The 19,561-nt window shown below is 48.1% G+C and overlaps 1 pseudogene; it reads left to right on the top strand.

Moving 5' to 3' along the window:
* LOC139245602 (T-cell surface protein tactile-like) overlaps positions 1–19,561 on the top strand; it is a 182,984-nt pseudogene that overhangs the window by 54,821 nt on the left and 108,602 nt on the right.

Below are 19,561 nucleotides of genomic sequence, written 5' to 3'. Positions count from 1 at the left end.
GGATGAGAGAGTGCTCCACAGCACAGGAAGAGAAAGTCTCCCCAACGGAATTCCAAGCGCCTCCGGGACCACCAGTCTGGTGAACCTTCGCTGCACTCCCTCAAGAGCAAGAATGTCCTTCCTCAGGTTAGGAGACCAAAACTGTACACAATACTCCAGGTGTGGCCTCACCAATGCCCTGTACAACTGTAGCAACACCTCCCTGCCCCTGTACTCAAATCCCCTTGCTATGAAGGCCAACATGCCATTTGCTTTCTTAACCGCCTGCTGCACCTGCATGCCAACCTTCAATGACTGATGTACCATGACACCCAGGTCTCTTTGCACCTCCCCTTTTCCTAATCTGTCACCATTCAGATAATAGTCTGTCTCTCTGTTTTTACCACCAAAGTGGATAACCTCACATTTATCCACATTATACTTCATCTGCCATGCATTTGCCCACTCACCTAACCTATCCAAGTCGCTCTGCAGCCTCACAGCATCCTCCTCGCAGCTCACACTGCCACCCAACTTAGTGTCATCCGCAAATTTGGAGATACTACATTTAATCCCCTCATCTAAATCATTAATGTACAATGTAAACAGCTGGGGCCCCAGCACAGAACCTTGCGATACCCCACTAGTCACTGCCTGCCATTCTGAAAAGTCCCCATTTACTCCTACTCTTTGCTTCCTGTCTGACAACCAGTTCTCAACCCATGTCAGTACACTGCCCCCAATCCCATGTGCTCTAACTTTGCACATCAATCTCTTGTGTGGGACCTTGTCGAACGCCTTCTGAAAATCCAAATATACCACATCAACTGGTTCTCCCTTATCCACTCTACTGGAAACATCCTCAAAAAATTCCAGAAGATTTGTCAAGCATGATTTCCCTTTCACAAATCCATGCTGACTTGGACCTATCATGTCACCTCTTTCCAAATGCACTGCTATGACATCCTTAATAATTGATTCCATCATTTTACCCACTACCGATGTCAGGCTGACCGGTCTATAATTCCTTGTTTTCTCTCTCCCTCCTTTTTTAAAAAGTGGGGTTACATTGGCTACCCTCCACTCCATAGGAACTGATCCAGAGTCAATGGAATGTTGGAAAATGACTGTCAACGCATCCACTATTTCCAAGGCCACCTCCTTAAGTACTCTGGGATGCAGTCCATCAGGCCCTGGGCATTTATCGGCCTTCAATCCCATCAATTTCCCCAACACAATTTCCCGGCTAATAAGGATTTCCCTCAGTTCCTCCTCCTTACTAGACCACCGACCCCTTTTATAACCGGAAGGTTGTTCGTGTCCTCCTTCGTGAATACCGAACCAAAGTACTTGTTCAATTGGTCCGCCATTTCTTTGTTCCCCGTTATGACTTCCCCTGATTCTGACTGCAGGGGACCTACGTTTGTCTTTACTAACCTTTTTCTCTTTACATATCTATAGAAACCTTTGCAATCCGTCTTAATGTTCCCTGCAAGCTTCTTCTCATACTCCATTTTCCCTGCCCTAATCAAACCCTTTGTCCTCCTCTGCTGAGTTCTAAATTTCTCCCAGTCCCCAGGTTCGCTGCTATTTCTGGCCAATTTGTATGCCACTTCCTTGGCTTTAATACTATCCCTGATTTCCCTTGATAGCCACGGTTGAGCCACCTTCCCTTTTTTATTTTTATGCCAGACAGGAATGTACAATTGTTGTAGTTCATCCATGCGGTCTCTAAATGTCTGCCATTGCCCATCCACAGTGAACCCCTTAAGTATCATTCGCCAATCCATCCCAGCCAATTCACGCCTCATACCTTCAAAGTTACCCTTCTTTAAGTTCTGGACCATGGTCTCTGAATTAACTGTTTCATTCTCCATCCCAATGCAGAATTCCACCATATTATGGTCACTCTTCCCCAAGGGGCCTCGCACAACGAGATTGCTAATTAATCCTCTCTCATTACATAACACCCAGTCTAAGATGGCCCCCCCCCTAGTTGGTTCCTCGACATATTGGTCTAAAAAACATCCCTTATGCACTCCAGAAAATCCTCCTCCATCGTATTGCTTCCAGTTTGGTTAGCCCAATCTATGTGCATATTAAAGTCACCCATTATAACTGCTGCACCTTTATTGCACGCACCCCTAATTTCCTGTTTGATGCCCTCCCCAACATCACTACTACTGTTTGGAGGTCTGTACACAACTCCCACTAACGTTTTTTGCCCTTTGGTGTTCTGCAGCTCTACCCATATAGATTCCACATCATCCAAGCTAATGTCCTTCCTAACTATTGCCTTAATCTCCTCCTTAACCAGCAATGCTACCCCACCTTCTTTTCCTTTTATTCTATCCTTCCTGAATGTTGAATACCCCTGGATGTTGAGTTCCCAGCCCTGCTCATCCTGGAGCCACGTCTCCGTAATCCCAATCACACCATATTTGTTAACATCTATTTGGACAGTTAATTCATCCACCTTATTGCGGATACTCCTTGCATTAAGACACAAAGCCTTTAGGTTTGTTTTTTTAACACCCTCTGTCCTTTTAGAATTTTGCTGTACAATGGCCCTTTTTGTTCTTTGCCTTGGGTTTCTCTGCCCTCCACTTTTCCTCATCTCCTTTCTGTCTTTTGTTTTTGCCTCCTTTTTGTTTCCCTCTATCTCCCTGCATTGGTTCCCATCCCCCTGCCATATTAGTTTAACTCCTCCCCAACAGCACTAGCAAACTCTCCCCCGAGGACATTGGTTCTGATTCTGCCCAGGTGCAGACCGTCCGGATTGTACTGGTCCCACCTCCCCCAGAACCGGTTCCAATGCCCCAGGAATTTGAATCCCTCCCTGCTGCACCATTGCTCAAGCCATGTATTCATCTGAGCTATCCTGCGATTCCTACTCTGACTAGCACGTGGCACTGGTAGCAATCCCGAGATTACTACTTTTGAGGTCCTACTTTTTAATTCAGCTCCTAGCTCCTTAAATTCATTTCGTAGAAACTCATCCCTTTTTTTACCTATGTCATTGGTACCAACGTGCACCACAACAACTGGCTGTTCTCCCTCCCTTTTTAGAATATCCTGCACCCGCTCCGAGACATCCTTGACCCTTGCACCAGGGAGGCAACATACCATCCTGGAGTCTCGGTTGCGGCCGCAGAAATGCCTATCTATTCCCCTTACAATTGAATCCCCTATCACTATCGCTCGCCCACTCTTTTTCCTGCCCTCCTGTGCAACAGAGCCAGCCACGGTGCCATGAACTTGGCTGCTGCTGCCCACTCCTGATGAGTCATCTCCCTCAACAGCAATCAAAGTGGTGTATCTGTTTTGCAGTGGGATGACCACAGGGGACCCCTGCACTACCTTCCTTGCACTACTCTTCCTGCTGGTCTTCCATTCCCTCGCTGGCTGTGGACCCTTCTCCTGCGGTAAGACCAACTCGCTACACGTGATACTCACGTCATTCTCAGCATCGTGGATGCTGCAGAGTGAATCCACCTTCAGCTCCAACTCCGCAACGCGGACCGTCAGTAGCCGGAGGTGGACACACTTCCCGCACATGTAGACTAGTTAAGTGAGTGGGCAATAAGATGGTAGATAGAGTACAATGTGAGGATATTCACTTTGGTAGGAAGAATAGAAAAACAGAATATTTTTTAAATGGTGAGAATCTGTTAAATGTTGGTGTTCAGAGAGATTTAGGTGCCTTCGTACAAGAAACACAGAAAGTTAGCAGGCAGGTACAGCAAGCAATTAGGAAGGCAAATGGCATGTTGGCCTTTATTACAAGGAGTTTAGAGTATAAGAGTAAGGAAGACTACCTACAATTGTACAGGACTTGGGTAAGACCACACCTGGAGTACCGTGCACAGTTTTGTTCCCTTTTTCTGAGAAAGCACATACATGCCTTAGAGGTAGTGCACTAGATTGATCCCTGGAATGTCAGTTGTCCAATGAGGAGAGATTGAGTAGATTGGGTCTATCCTCTCTGAAGTTTAGAAGAATGAAAGGTGATCTCATTGAAGCATATAAGATTCTGAGGGGGATTGACACGGTAAATTCTGAGAGGCTTTTTCCCCTGGCTGGAGAGTCTACAACTTGGGGGCATGGCCTCAGGATAAGGGGTTGGCCATTTAAGACTGAGATGAGGAGGAATTTCTTTTACTCAAAGGGACTTTGGAATCTTTGGAATTCTCTACCCTGTGGAAGCTGAGTCATTGAGTATATTCAAGGCTGAGATCGCTAGATTTTTGGACTCATGAGGAGTCAAGGGATATGGAGATAGTGTGCGTAAGTGGAGTTGAGGTCAAAGATCAGCCATGATTTTAGTGAATGGTGGAGCAGGATTGAAGGGCCTTATGTTTTACTCCTGCCCCTAATTCTTATATTCTTAGGCGGTGAAATTGCCCCTTTCTTGCGCCGCGTGAGCGCCTCTGGCAGGGAGGGGCGCTCCCGCTCTGCAAGGAAATTTTCGCCCAGGGGAGAGGGGCTCTACTACGTCACGGGAAATGGCCCTGGAGGTTTGGGAGGCACTGTCCCAGCAGCACTGTGCCCTGTGGTTAGCACCCTGGGACGCAGCACATCCGCTGATGACGTCATCACCATATGTGGCGATCCCTGCAATGGGCAGATCTCAACGCCAGCTTTGTGGGCTGCTATCTTCGTTGGTTGGCCAACTCTTGGGTCGACCGACTATGGTGGCCCTAGCATGGACCAGGCCGCCATCGTGCCGCCTGACACTCCGTCTAGGGTGCTTGGCTGCTGGCCCAGTCTCACACGTCCCTGGTGTCCCAGTGGCGGACACCAAAGGTCCTGCAGAGTGCGCAGCGGCCCTCCACTTTAATGGAAGGGGAAGTGCATTGGTAGCGCATCAGCACTATGCAGAGCATCCGCGTAGCGCTGGACCCAATGCTGCGCTACCGCCCCAGGAGCGTGCCTCAAAGAAAGGAGAGCGCCAGAGACAGCGCTGAGCTTCCATGAGAGGCATAAAGCTCAACTCTGTGTCAGGGGGCTGGATCTCCGGGCCGGGCGATAAAAGTTACGGGCCCAGAGGTTATCGCCCCAATCGGGGCACGGAGCACTTTCTCTGCTCTCAGGCTAACTGGCATATAGTTCTCTGTTTTCTCTCTCCCTCCTTTCCTGAATAATGGGGTTACATTTGCTCCCTTCCAATCCACAGGGTCTATTCTGGAATCTATGGAATTCTGGAAGATCAGAACCAAAGCATTCCTCTCTCTATAGCTACCATTTTTAAAACCCTAGGATGAAGGCCATTAGGTCAACTTTTAGTCATAGAAACATAGAAACATAGAAAATAGGTGCAGGAGTAAGCCATTCGGCCCTTCTAGCTTGCACCGCCATTCAATGAGTTCATGGCTGAACATGCAACTTCAGTACCCCATTCCTGATTTCTCGCCATACCCCTTGATCCGCCTAGTAGTAAGGACTACATCTAACTCCTTTTTGAATATATTTAGTGAATTGGCCTCAACAACTTTCTGTGGTAGAGAATTCCACAGGTTCACCACTCTCTGGGTGAAGAAGTTTCTCCTCATCTCGGTCCTAAATGGCTTACCCCTTATCCTTAGACTGTGACCCCTGGTTCTGGACTTCCCCAACATTGGGAACATTCTTCCTGCATCTAACCTGTCTAAACCCATCAGAATTTTAAAAGTTTCTATAAGGTCCCCTCTCATTCTTCTGAACTCCAGTGAATACAAGCCCAGTTGATCCAGTCTTTCTTGATAGGTCAGTCCCGCCATCCCGGGAATCAGTCTGGTGAACCTTCGCTGCACTCCCTCAATAGCAGATTGTCCTTCCTCAAGTTAGGAGACCAAAACTGTACACAATACTCCAGGTGTGGCTTCATCAAGGCCCTGTACAACTGTAGCAACACCTCCCTGCCCCTGTACTCAAATCCCCTCGCTATGAAGGCCAACATGCCATTTGCTTTCTTAACCGCCTGCTGTACCTGCATGTCAACCTTCAATGACTGATGTACCATGACACCCAGGTCGCGTTGCACCTCCCCTTTTCCTAATCTGTCACCATTCAGATAATACCTAATCTGTCACGATTAATTTCTCCAGTATTATTTTTTTACTAATATTAAGTGCTTAAAGTTCCTCATTCTTGCTGCACCCTTGGTTCCCTACTATTTCCGGAATGTTTTTCGTGTCTTACTACTCTTTCTGGCAACATTATAAGCCACTTCCTTTAATCTAATATTATCTTGTTAGCCAAGGTTGAACCACTTTTCCTGTGGGGTTTTTATTCCTTAAGGGAATGTCTATTCCTTGCGAATTATGAATTAATTCTTTAAATATTTGCCATTTGCTTATCCACCAACATATCTATTAATCTGGTTTCCCAAACTACCTTAGCCAACTCCCCTCTCATACCTACGTAGTTCACTTTGTTCAGATTTAAGACCCTAATTTCGGACTTAAATAAATCACTCGCAAACTCAATATAATATTCCATCATATTATTATCACCTTTCCCCAGAATCTCCTTTACTAGAAAGTTATTAATTAAACCTTTCTCAATGCACAATACTAGAACTAAAATAATCATTTCCCCAGTTGGTTCCTCGACATGCTGATTTACAAAACTATCTTGGATACATTCCATGACTTCATCCTCCACACTATTACTGCAAATTTGGTTTGCCCAGTATGCATGAAGATTAAAGTCCCCCATGATTACTTTGTTACCCTTGTTACATACACCTCTAATTTCCTGATCTGTGCGCTGCCTGACACTTCAACCACTGTTAGGGGGCCTATGAACTCCTCTCACCAGTGTTTTCTGCCCCTTGTTATTTCTTAGCTCCACCCATAGTAATTCTACATCTTGATTTTCTGAGCTCAGTTGTTTTTTCTCCACTGTCTTTATCCTATTTTATATTTTCATGGCTACCTCCCCATCCTTTTCCATTATGCCTGTCTCTTAAAATTCAAGTATCATGGAATATTTAGTTCCCAACCTTGGTCACTCTGCAACCATGTCTCTGAAATGCGATAAGATCAAACCCATTTATTTCTATCTGTTATTTATTCATCTATTTTGTTGCAAATGTTTCACGCATTCAGATATATTAATTTTTTCTCTTTTCCCCTGATGTCACCTTAGTTACTAATGCCCTATTATCTTTGTTAAGCTTTCTGTCCCTTCCTGACCGATTCTGCTTATCTTTACCCAAATCACTTCTCTGCTCTACAACTTTGACATTGCTCTTACTGCTTTTGAATTTTCCCCTTCCTGAATCCTTCCACCACCCCCTTCATTAGTTTAAAGCCCTCTCTAGATATTCAAATCACTAGGACACTGGTCCCAGCATGGTTTAAATGGAGCTCACCCCAGTGGAACAGCTCCCTCGTTCCTCAGTACTGGTCCCATATTTTTAAACCCCTGCCTCCCACATCACTCTTTGAGCCACCCTTATAATCTGTTTGTCCATATGCCAATTTGCGCGTAGCTCAGGTAACACTCGAGAGATTATTACCTGTGAGGTTCTGCATTTTAATTTTGACCCTAGTTCCTCAAACTCTCCCAGCAGGACCTCATTCCGAACCTCCCACTCCCACTCCAAGTTCTTCTCCAGCTGCAAGGGATGTCCACAACCTTCGGAACTCCTGGTCACAGCTGCAGAGAACAATATCTAGCCCCATGAATATACTTTTAACCTATCACTAGGGCATTATTTTTCACTCCTCCCACTTGAATGACCTCCTGTACCACAGTGCCGTCTTCAGTTTGCTCATCAACCCTGTAGACTTTGCCCTCATCCACACAGGCAGCAAGAACCTAATACCTGTTGGATAAGGGCAAAGGCCGAGGCTCCTCCAGCACTGCACCTAAGGTTTACTTATCTACCTGACTCGCAGTCACATCCTTCTGTCCATGGCCACTAACCAAATCTGTACCACTACCTGAACTTAGATGCCTCCTGGATCAAACTGTCCCGGTAACTCTCACCCTTCCTGATGCCTCGCAATTTCTGCACCTTGGACTCCAACTCAACAACTCTGAACTGAAGTTCCTCGAGATGCAGATGTTTACTGCAGATGCAGTTGTCCGGGATCACAATGCACAATTCCACAAAGTCCTACATGCTGCAGTCATGGCACAGCTCCTGCACTGCCATCCCTATAAAACCTTGTTTTATTTATTTAATTTATTTAATTAAATTTTTTTTTATTAATTCATGGAACATGGGTGTTGCCAGCAACGCCAGCATTTATTACGCATCCCTAATTGCCCTGGAGAAGGTGATTTCCACCAGGCGGAGGGAGCTAAATTTCCCTCTTGTGTCAATGCATCAGCATACAATTGTTGGATTATTTTTTCTCCATTTAAGTCCTCAATTCAGGAAAACATTTTTTTTCAGATTAATGGCAGGTAACAGGTAATTTATCTGCAAATGGTTTGATGTAATGGTATCTTTGTTTCAGCATTGTCAGTCAGATCAGGGCAGGAGGATACATTGGACCATAGGAAACATTATTAGCTTTCAGAGTTACAGACTCTTTTTTCATTGTGATTGCAAGTGACTATTAGATTTTTTCTCTGTGACTAAAAGTTTGTGATGTTTCAACCCAATCATAAAGAAACCTATACTGTTTAGTTCTTGATTATTGCAGTTTCGATGATTCTGTACCTATGTTATTTTATATCTTCTGTTTTTTTCAGTTTTGCAAGGACTCAGCATTGAGCATGATCGAGAGGTTACTGCATCACCTGGTGAGAATATCACTTTAAAATGCATCCTGGCAAGAGAAGAAAGTACTTCAGTTGTGCAGATTCAATGGAGTAAAGAAACCGATGATCACTCAGGCGTCGTCATACTTGCTAATCATATCTTAGGCATCCGTCGCTTTATGGAATCTGTTGCGTTTGAATCACAGTCACCAACTCTCAGTGGAATAGGAAGCATTCATATCATGAATGTACAAGTGTCTGCCTCTGGAACATACATGTGTTCGTTAGTCACCTTTCCAAATGGAAGCCTAAAAGTGTCAATGATTCTTACTGTTGATGAAAAAGGTAAGGCACTCGATTTATATATTTGATATTCAAGCAAAGGATTGTTCAATACAAATAATGTGCAATCTAAATTATTTTTCTGAGTTTCAAGAATAAAGGGCGAGGCTTGATAAATTGTGAGATGATTTTCCTCACCCTTCAGCCTATCATGTCTGTGCTGGCTCTTTGAAACAGCTATCCAATTAGTCCCACTCCCCTTTTCTTTCCCCATTTCCCTGTAAATATTTCCCCTTCAAGTTTCTATTCAATTCCCTTTTGAAAGTTATTATTGATTCTACTTCCATCACCCTTTCAGGCAATGCATTCCAGATCATAACAACTCGCTGTGTTATTTTTTTTCCCTCATGTTACCTCTGGTTCTCCTTTTAACTTTCTCTGCTCTAAAGAGAACAAACCCAGTTTCTCTTGTCTCTCTATCTGACTGAAGTATCATTGTAGTAAATCTCCTCTGCACTGTCTCCAAGGCCTTACCATCCTTCCTAAAGTTTGGTGCCCAGAATTAGCTGCAATACTCAAGCAGGATCCTAACCAGTGTTTTATACAGCTTTAGAATAATTATAAAGGGGAAAAATGGCCATAACAAAGGGGATGGATTCCGATTAAGCCAGGTCTACACCTCCTTTATATTGCCCTGGTTGTGGGGTGGGTTGGGGAATGGAGCAGGGCCTGTGCCTGCATCAGGTAAAGACCCACCAATAGCATGCTAATGAGGCAAACTAGGCATTTCCGACCCTCCTGCCTCAACTTCCTGATCCTGCAGCCTTGGCCCTCCTCAGATCAGAGGGCATAGATTGGGCAGTAGAGTAAGAAATAACTGGTGTTTATAGAACACCTTTCATGTACTCAAGGTGTCACAAAGTGCTTCAGAGCCAATGAAGGGTAGTTGTTATGAAGGCTAATGCAGCAGCTAATTTACACATTGCAAAATCCCATAAACATCAATGAGATGAATGACTAGTTAACTTGTATCATTGGTGCTGGTTGAAGGGTAATTGTTATCCAGGACAATGGGAGAACTCCTTTTCTCTTCTTTGAATAGTTCCATAGGATCTTTTGCATCTATCAGAGAGAGCGGACACTCCTCATGACCAACCATTCCCCAGTCACCCTCTCTTCTAACCCCCCTTTCAGTGTCACTCTCTTCACCCCCCAACCAGAGCCCCAATCCCCTGCCTCCTAGTCCCTGTTCACCCTAGTCCTGCACTTCTTCCTGCTCTGTTTCTTTCTCTCCTCCCAAGACTCCTGGCAACCAACCGTTCTCATTCCAGTCACCCCAAAGTGGGGTGGTGATGTCATCGAGCCAAAGGCAAATTTAAAGCTCATTGTGTTCAATCTCATCTTGTGATAAGATGGCATTCTACAATTTAAGCATATCATTCCAGATGCCACACTGACTTAACAATCTGCACCTACATTCTTACGTGTTCTGAAGAACGCTCTTCATCTCATGAGTTTTATTTGATGTCAGAAATTGAATAACAGCCAGACAGAGAAATCATATCTTGAACAACGTTTGCAAAGAGAAGACAAATTATGATTCAAGCACTGGAACAGAAAAGTAAATTAGGGTAAGAATTTCATGGTGCGGAAATTTTAGTGAAAAGGAAAAACGAACAGTAGATAAGTGCTGATCTCTTTCAAACATGGATACTCTTGTCTAAGCAATCAAATTTTATTAGCATTGTAATTAATTTGGCCGGCGCAGAGACACGAATTATGTGTATTGAGTCGAAGCAGGTTTCTGCTGATTTATTAGATGGTTCCATTGTTGCTTATGGGAGAAACAGTAATAAATGAACACTCACATTTTCTATTTTAGGAGAGTCGCTATGTCATTAAATCAAGTGTCATTGTATTCAAATACATAGTGAGTGACCGTGAAAGTAGAATTTTCATTATAACTGAGTCCCATGTGTTTCTTCTTGTCCCAGAAAATGTTTGCTAAGGTAGCTTGAAACCTTAGGGACAATTTTAACTCAATCTGCTGAATAGGAATGGACTGGTAACAGCCCTAAAATTTTGTCCAGAACTTTTACTTGGGTGGCCCAACCCCTGCATGAATCAGGCCCAGCCGTACAAAAATTATGCAAATTAAGGTCTTACAAAAGTACACAGGAGCCCGATTGCCAACTCCAGGTTCAAGGATGCCACTCACAAACCAAGTGAAAGTATACATAGGGCCAAAAATCAGTCTGTATGGGTGCGTACGCTGTGCGCACAAACCCATAGAGACCCCGTAAGTGTTCTCAGCGGGCGATGCCCATGCGACAAAATCCAGCACATGCGAACTATCAAAATTTCTTTTGACAGTTTCAACGTATCCCCAGGAGAAGGGCCTTTGCAGGCAGAGATTTGGGCTATTTGCCCAACTCTTGCCCCATCTGGTAAAAGCGTAAGAGTTTTAAAAGATGATAACATTTTATTTTTCTTATAATTTTTATATTAAAAATGCTGTCCATTAAAGCAAGTTTATTTTTACCACTATTAAAAAGATCAAAATGTTTTTATCTAAAACATTTAATTAAATTCAATTTCAATTAATTTTAAATATGTAAAGTGTTTTTCTTATTTAAATTTTGTGATTTTGGGGCACCCCATTCATAGAAATGGTGATCTCCGTACAAATGGAACTCACCATTTCTGTGAATGGGAATACGCCAATTTCATTGGTTGGTCCGGCCCACATGATCCCAGACTGCACATATGCTCCTGGAATATGTGGGCCTCTGCACTGGGCTGTGCATGGAGGCCTCTTGGATCACCAGGCACATTCGTAAATATTTTTGTGGTCAGAGGCATCTGCCCGCGTGAAGCCTCTGACCACAATTTCAGGGCCATCATTTTTTGGGGTGAGGTGCAATGCTCCTCCTGTGTCCATCAAAAAAATCTGGGCCTTTGCCAGCCACCGGAGGCTCACATCTCCCCCCATCCCCAGGATCACCTCCCCACATCCCCAGGCTTCCTCTATTGGGTGGCTCAGCATGAGAGCTGGCCGATTTCCTGCCCTCGCAGAACCGGAAAGCTCGTTTGTTGCCACTCACCAGTAGAATGGGAATTGAGGCCTTGGCCTCTAAATGGTTCAAGCCTCCTGCTGCCAAGAACAGGTGGGCAGCAAGCATGCTCTGCCTGGTCACTATACAACCCTACCCAAACCACATGTCAGTAAAAATAATGGTGACATATTCATCTCATGTCCAATAGTGTCTGAAAGAGAATCTGTTAAAAAGGACAACATCTGGACTTCTGCAGATTGAACTGTCAATTAAAGAAAGCCACTGGGGAGATCATAACATCCGAGAGACCACTTAAGGAATTAGTTTATCCAGAAAAGTGGAAAAAAGCATCCAGGATGCACATGTGCACTTTCCATGGTAAAGGGGTTTACACACGCACACACCTAATGCCCACCGGCAACATAAAGAGCTGGTAGATGATGATGTTAATCAGTGTGTTGCACTGATTTGGTGCCAGCACTGCCATTTTCAAATGCCATGCTCCAGCCTATGGGCTGTGTAGTAGCCTGAGGAACTGCGTTCTTTTTCTTTTTCTCCTGAGCTTACAGCTTGTAACTAGCAGATAAGCTACAATCAGGAGTTGGCCGATTACTAAGGCATGCGATCCCACCCGGATCCATGCAGGTATGTCTGCCCGTATTCCCAAATCCCACCATGCTGGGGGTTTAATCTGGGCAATCTCCCCTGCTAGAATTTCAGTTTTCTGCTCCATGGTGTAAAAATGTTTTTGAGACAAATCCACTGCCTGGAGGAGGGCTGTAAGTTTCTCAGGTAGTGGGGTAATGAGATAGCCAAACTGGGCAACATATTGTTGTAGATGGCTGAGGCTGTTTTGTACCGTGAGGTAAATCGTGGAAGGTTCAGGGATGGGTGTGATTCTGGTGTGTGCCACTTGAACCTCTGGCCTGGGTTTAAAGCAAAAGCTGCTGTACGGAATTGGACACCACCTTCCCGGTCCGTGTTCATACCGTTGGGCACTTGTGGTGACACAATATGTCCCACCGCCTACATATGCTACCTGTGGAGGCATGTGGTTAGGGGCCATTACCTCCATTGTGCAATTGATAGGCTCTGCCCCAGCAGTGCTGAACCCGCATTGTGGCCTTGCAAAAGCGTTCAAGTGCTGGGGGCACAGGATTACCTGTGCTCCCCTGCTCCGACAACCCGAGAGGTCTGTACCTGTCACAGTGTGCTCCCACATTGTGACATAAGGTGGGACCTGTTGGAATCGAACATGCACCCCTCCACGAATGACTCCCACATTCTCCACTCGGTACAAGGGTGCTGGTCGTGGGGACGCCCCCATCACGGGCATCCTGACCACCACACCCATGATGGTATGATTTGACTTTCCACAGTCCACCGGTACCGGGTAGGCTTCCGATGCTACACGAAGTTGGCAAGGACTCAAAACATTATCGTAAGGATGCAGTGCTGCTAAGTGCTGGTTGCTGATCCAGGAGGGGACCTGTCCCTGTCTCAGATCCTCGAGGTTACTCCGTCCCTCTCCCAGCAACCAGGCCCCATAGAGCACGCACACCTCATTTTGGGCAGCTTGATCGGAGGCGTTTCTATCCTCCCGAATCAAGGCGTTTACAGCCCTGGCTTGCGCCTCCAATTGAGAGATAATCTCCTTTAAGTGAACTGTCATTGCCACCTCTTCGTGGAGCGCGGATCCCACTACGGTATTCTCGTTCCCCAGGACTTTGCGCAGCTGATTCTTTAACCCATCTGGAGGGCCAGCTGCATGTTATCCAAACTGTTTATGGCGGACGCCCCGGTGTTAAACCCCGTAAGAATGTCATTTAAAGTGCCACGCTTCTGCCTGCCCGGTTCGGCCCTATCCCACTGTTTATACAAGTCTGCCACTCTCACATCCCCAAAGTCCAGTTCATTGAACTTCCGGAACATCTCCCGCAGCAGAGCCTGGTATAACAGCTCGGTTTCCCGGGGACACCACGTAGGTAGGCAGACTTCTGTCAGATTTAGCACCACTGATGCCACTGCGTAGTGTACCCCCTGATAAAGTAGTTTCTCGGTAGGGACCAACACTAAATCATTCCCCGGCCCCCTGGTTGTTGTCGGGCACTCGTGTGGGATGGTGGGCTTGGCCGTGGGTGGGGGTTTTCTTTCCCGAACTACAAGTTCGGTGGCGTTTACTGGTACCCGGGGATTGGGGGTCACACACGCCTCCCCGCTGCGATCCCATACCACCCCATCCCCGACATCCTGCCACCACCTATAAAAAGCAATGGAGACCCCCTCTGAACACACGCGAGTGGATCCCCACATACACAAATAAATTCCTTGGTTGTACGCCCACCATTTCTCCCAGCACACCGTTACCCCGCCGGATGACCCCATGATGGTTCGGTAGATATCATTATCCAGACGTTCCCAGTCCAAGTGCCGGTCTCCCATTTCCCTCTTGAGCTTTCTGAGCCACCACCACTGTCCCAGAGGTATGTCCCCTTGGCAAGTTAGGCATACCTTCCTGCCTTCTGTCACTCTCACTCTGGAAGTAGCCACAGTGATCTCCGGGCAGGGGATGGAGGCCTCTCCGTAGGTAAAGTCCTTATGGTTGGAGTAATTGCTGGAGTTCGATCCCAACCACCCAGGCCATTTCCCCTCATGGGAGTAGGTGACCCGGCCATCCGCCACCGGAGTCCCTTCTCCTGTGGTCACTGTCGGCGCTCTGCCCCCGGAGCATCCGAAAACTAGGGAGTCCTCGGTGTTCCCTCAGTGCCCGGTGCAGATCCTTAGCGATACCAGCATCACTAATGTCCAGTAGGGAGGTGTTGACATCTGAAAGGCAAGAAGAACATGGCCTTGCCTTGAGAGACCTCTCCAGGCTCGGCCCACTTAACATGTTCCAAACACAAAAATGCTGTACCCAACCGTCACTGCCTTACCTAAACACATATACTCACAACACAAAGTAACAAAACAGGAAGGGAAAATATACACACCGCCACCCGTCCCCGGGTGGCCAGGCTATATCCTGTCACTGTACAGGCGTCGTCGACCACTTGGCTGACCGTACCCTGGGGACCAGGATGTCCTCCGCTGAGGGGCTCGTATGGTCCCCCTTAATGAGTCTTGTGCTGCCCTCCAAGGCCGTCCCGAGCCCCGGATAATTAGTGGGAGACCCTTTCTAGTGCAACAGAGCACCCTCCCTGTTGTCTTTCGCCGTATCAGTCTGGGGCGGGAGGCTAAGTTAACAGGGGACCACGGCGCCCTGGGCTGTGGCACTCTGTTACTCCTCCTTACTGTCGGTGCAGAGTCCCATGTTATGGGCTGCAGTGCCATCTCCTCCACCTCTTCAGCTTCCCATTGAACCTTGCTAATGGTAGAGCCTTTCTCTCTACTTCTGTTAGTGGGCTGGGAACCTCTACCCAGTGGTGGGAAAACCCTTCAGGAGCAATGAACCAGCCCTGGCTGTAGAGCTTCGGGGCTCGCTGCCTCCTCCGGAGCCTCCAAATCCACCGGGGCCTGTTCTTCCCCCAGTGCCTGATTCCCTTCCCTTGCTCGTCCCCTCTGTTTTTTTACCTCTTTTGGGGTCAAACAATTTACACTGATTAATGTGATACCACTTCACCCGGCGAGGCAGTCGAACCGCATAGACCATAGGGCTAGCCTTGTCGACTATGCTATATGGTCCCGTATATAATGCTTCAAAAACCCCAACTCGAGCATAGTTCCTCACCATGACCTGGTCCCCTATCTCCCATTCGTGGTGTTTGTTGGGTTCTACTAGCAATCGGTTACTCTGATGCTGTCTGCCCATGTTACTAGCAGCCTGCCAGTGAATCTGTTTCAGGTGTTCAAACAGGTTCCTGACAAACCGGTCCCGGTTCACCTCTCGGAGCTGCCCTTTGGTGAGAATCGGCGCCAACACATGCACTGGGGTTCTCATGATCCGGCCCGTCATCAGCTCATGGGGTGAGTAGCCTGTGCTCTTTGACTGACTGGCCCGGATTCCCATGAGGACCAACGGTAATACCTCCACCCACTTGTTCGGTGAGTCTCCCGTCTCCTTGTGCAGCCTTTCCTTTAGGGTCCGGTTCAGGCGTTCTACGGGGCCTGAGGACTGAGGGTTGTAGGCGACATGCCATTTGGCTCTTATCCCCAGCACCTTTAGGGTGGCCTGCATCACCTGGCTGGTGAAGTGGCTTCCCCGATCGGACTCCACGATTTGAGGTAGACCCCACCGAGAGAACACCTCCCTCACCAGGATTTTGCAGTCCCCACTGCGGTAGCTGTTCGGCAAGGGAAGGCTTCCACCCACTTGGAAAACACATCCACCAGGACGAGGCAGTATTTATAACCTCCCTGGGCGGCCGGTAGGGGTCCGATGTAGTCGATCTGGATGGTCCCTCTACCCGCCTGACGTGTCCCATAGACGCCTTCCTTTTCTGAGGGTCTGGATTGTTTGCAGCGCAAACCAGACAGCCCGCACAGAAGTTGCGGACGTCTTCCCGGAGGTCTGGCCACCACCCTGCCTTTTTTACCCGTTGCCAGGTAGATTCCGGCCCAGGGTGTCCCGCACCTGGACCCTCATGGGCCAGCTGAAGGAATTCCCTCCGGTGTTGTGGCGGCACTACACATTTGTCCCCTTTAAACAACATGCCTTCCCGCACAGCAATATCTACAGCACTGTATGGGCCCTCTGCCTTTTCCCCCCTTTTGATAGCAGCCAAGGCAGCCTTCAAGATCGGATCCTGCATCTGGACTACTTTAAGATCTGGGGCCGCAGCCGCCCCTACGCTCCCTTGTGTCCCTGGCTTGCTTCTTGCTGCTGCTATCCTGCCTGCCTCATATGGGTCCCATGGGTGACCTGTGCGAGCACCTTCCCTTGCCAGCAGGTCTGCCTGCTGGTTACCTTCCCCCCGTGGCTCAGTTTTGGAGTGGGCCTTTACCTTAAGGATATATACATCCCCGGTTTCTCCCACTGCAGCCACGATCTTTTCTAGCAGGGGTTTGGTCACAAGGGGCTTCCCATCCGCAGAGGTGTACCCCCGGCATGACCAAATCGCCAGATACTCTGTACATGAATTGCAAGTGAACATGCTGTCCGAGCAAATCGTGTATGGGGTAGGGAATTTCTCAGGGTGTGTGACCACATACATCACCGCCGAGAGTTCCGCCTGCTGGGCGCTCAGGGTGCATGGGAGTTTAAGAGCCAAGGCAATTCCTGCCTTGGGATCCCAAACTCCGCAGCCCGTGAGTCTTGTACCCGCGGACACTGAACTGGAGCCATCAACGTAGATCTCGCGGCCTGTGGGGTGTATCCCTGCCCGAAATCCAAAGTTAATGTCCCATACTCCCTCAACAGAGCATCGATGCGGCTGCCCTGGATAGATTAAATTTGCTGCGAGCCTGGGCTCACAGAGGCTCTTGACCTTTAAAGTCATTTGGGAGAGGAGGAGGGTCCAGCGAGTGATTCTAGCACTGCTCACTGTCCCATCCTTAATCCTCCCGTCCAACAGCATCTGCGTCGGGGTATGATGGGTGAGGAGTGTAATGGGGGATATTCCGGTAAAGATCTGAGCTCTCTTTACTGCCCAGTGGGTGGCAAGCAAGTGCCTCTCACAATTGGAGTATCCCTTTTCTACCTCTGTGAGGACCCTGGAGGAATACACCACTGGTCTCAGCTGACCGTTTCGCCCCTGGAGCAACACTGCACTTAAGCTGTCACCACTGGCTGCCACCTCCAGGAAGAATTCCTCCCCCCCATCAATTGCCCCGAGGGCTGGTGCTACCTGCAGGTCTCTCTTAAGACGGACAAATGCTGCCTCACAGCCCTTGTCCCATTCCCACTTGACCCCCTTATGTAGGAGTCTGAGCAGAGGGGCGGCAGTGGCTGCATAGTCCTCGATGAAGTCCCTACAGTAGCCAGTGATTCCCAGGAAAGACCTTACCCCCGACACATCCCTAGGGACAAGGAGTTCCTGCACTGCCTTTCTTCTAGCCTCATCAATGGCCCTTTCTCCTGCCCTTATCGTCAGGCCCAGGAATTTTACCTCTCCTAGACCTATCTGGGCTTTCTTGGGGTTAACTTTAAAACCCCCTTCCTTCAGTAAGACCAGCAGTTCGGCCAGCAGTGGACCGTGTTCCTCACTGCTGTCTGTGAACAACAACAGGTCGTCCACATACTGGACCAGCTGGTGTGGCTGGCTGAAGCCTTTTAAGCAGTTCGCCATGCATTGGTGAAAGATGCTGGGACTATTATGAAAGCCCTGTGGGAGGCAACTCCATGTATACTGCTGTTCCCGGAAGGTGAAGGCAAACTTGTACTGGTCTTCCCTCCGTACAGGGATAGACCAGAACCCGTTGGATATGTCCAACACTGTGAACGTGGTTGCGGATGCAGGGATTTCCCCTATCAGATCCGCAACCGCCGCTACTGTGGGGGCACAAGCTGAGATGTTTTTATTGAGCACCCTATAATCCACCGTAGCCCTCCAAGAATTGTCCGGTTTCCTAACCGGCCAAAGCGGGGAGTTGACATGGGTGGCTATGGGTCTCAAAACACCCTGCTCGACAAGCGAGCTTAAAGCTGTCTCCAAGTCTGCTTCTGCCTCTCGGGGAAAGCCATACTGCTTTTGCGGGCGGGACATGGGATCCCCATCTATTCTAACCTCCACTTCTGTGACTCTCCCACAGTCGTGTTTATGGGTGGCAAATGCTGCAAGATTAGCTTGCACATAGGCCCGGTACTCGGCCGGGGTGTTAAAGACCAGAACCTCCAGCTCGTAACCCCCTTTTGGCTTCATTGTACACAGAGTCCCTTTTCCCTGTTTCTTATCAATAACCATGACTTCTCCCTCTGCTCCCGTGCTCACTGTGCCCCATAGACAGTGATTCCTCAAGTCTACTAGGATCTGGCGAGCGATGATAAAATCAGCCCCCAAAATCCCTTTTCCCACCTGCTCCCAGTTCATTAGGACGCACTTCCATTGTGTTTGGAGTGCTCCTAAACGAACTGCGAGCAGGACTGAGAAAAACCCAGCCTTCTCATTACCTGTGAACCCAACTAGTTGATACGGCACCCCGTTTGATCGAGGTGAGGTTGCGGGGTCCTCCGAATGGACTATCGTGTTGGAAGCACCAGTGTCCAAAAGGTAGGTACCCAATACACCCTCAACCTCCATCTTGACCCAGGGTCGTCCCCAGGGGTCATATTCTAGTGGGCACAGGTATGCAGGCTGGGTCTGGGCTAGTCACGGCCTCTGTACTGGCAGGGTTGCTGGTGCTTCCCTGCCTGTTGCCGTGGCTACCTTCCTAGTCCCCTCCAGCGCTGTCCTCACTGCAGCTACTATCTCGTCAAGGGATGGTGAGGAGCTCCCTCCACTTCCCCCACTCTGGGCGGCTCCTAAAGAACTTTTCCCCCCATATCTCTTCACTGGGCTCCTGCAATCCCTTTTAAAATGCCCAGCTTTCCCGCACCCGTAGCACACTCCCTCCTTATCAGACGAGCGGCCACCCTCCTGGTGCCATTCCCCTTTGGGAATCGAGTTGGG

Source organism: Pristiophorus japonicus, unplaced genomic scaffold, assembly GCF_044704955.1.
Source record: "Pristiophorus japonicus isolate sPriJap1 unplaced genomic scaffold, sPriJap1.hap1 HAP1_SCAFFOLD_224, whole genome shotgun sequence".
Taxonomy (NCBI): Eukaryota; Metazoa; Chordata; class Chondrichthyes; family Pristiophoridae; genus Pristiophorus; species Pristiophorus japonicus.
This window is presented reverse-complemented; position numbering and strand designations above follow the sequence as displayed.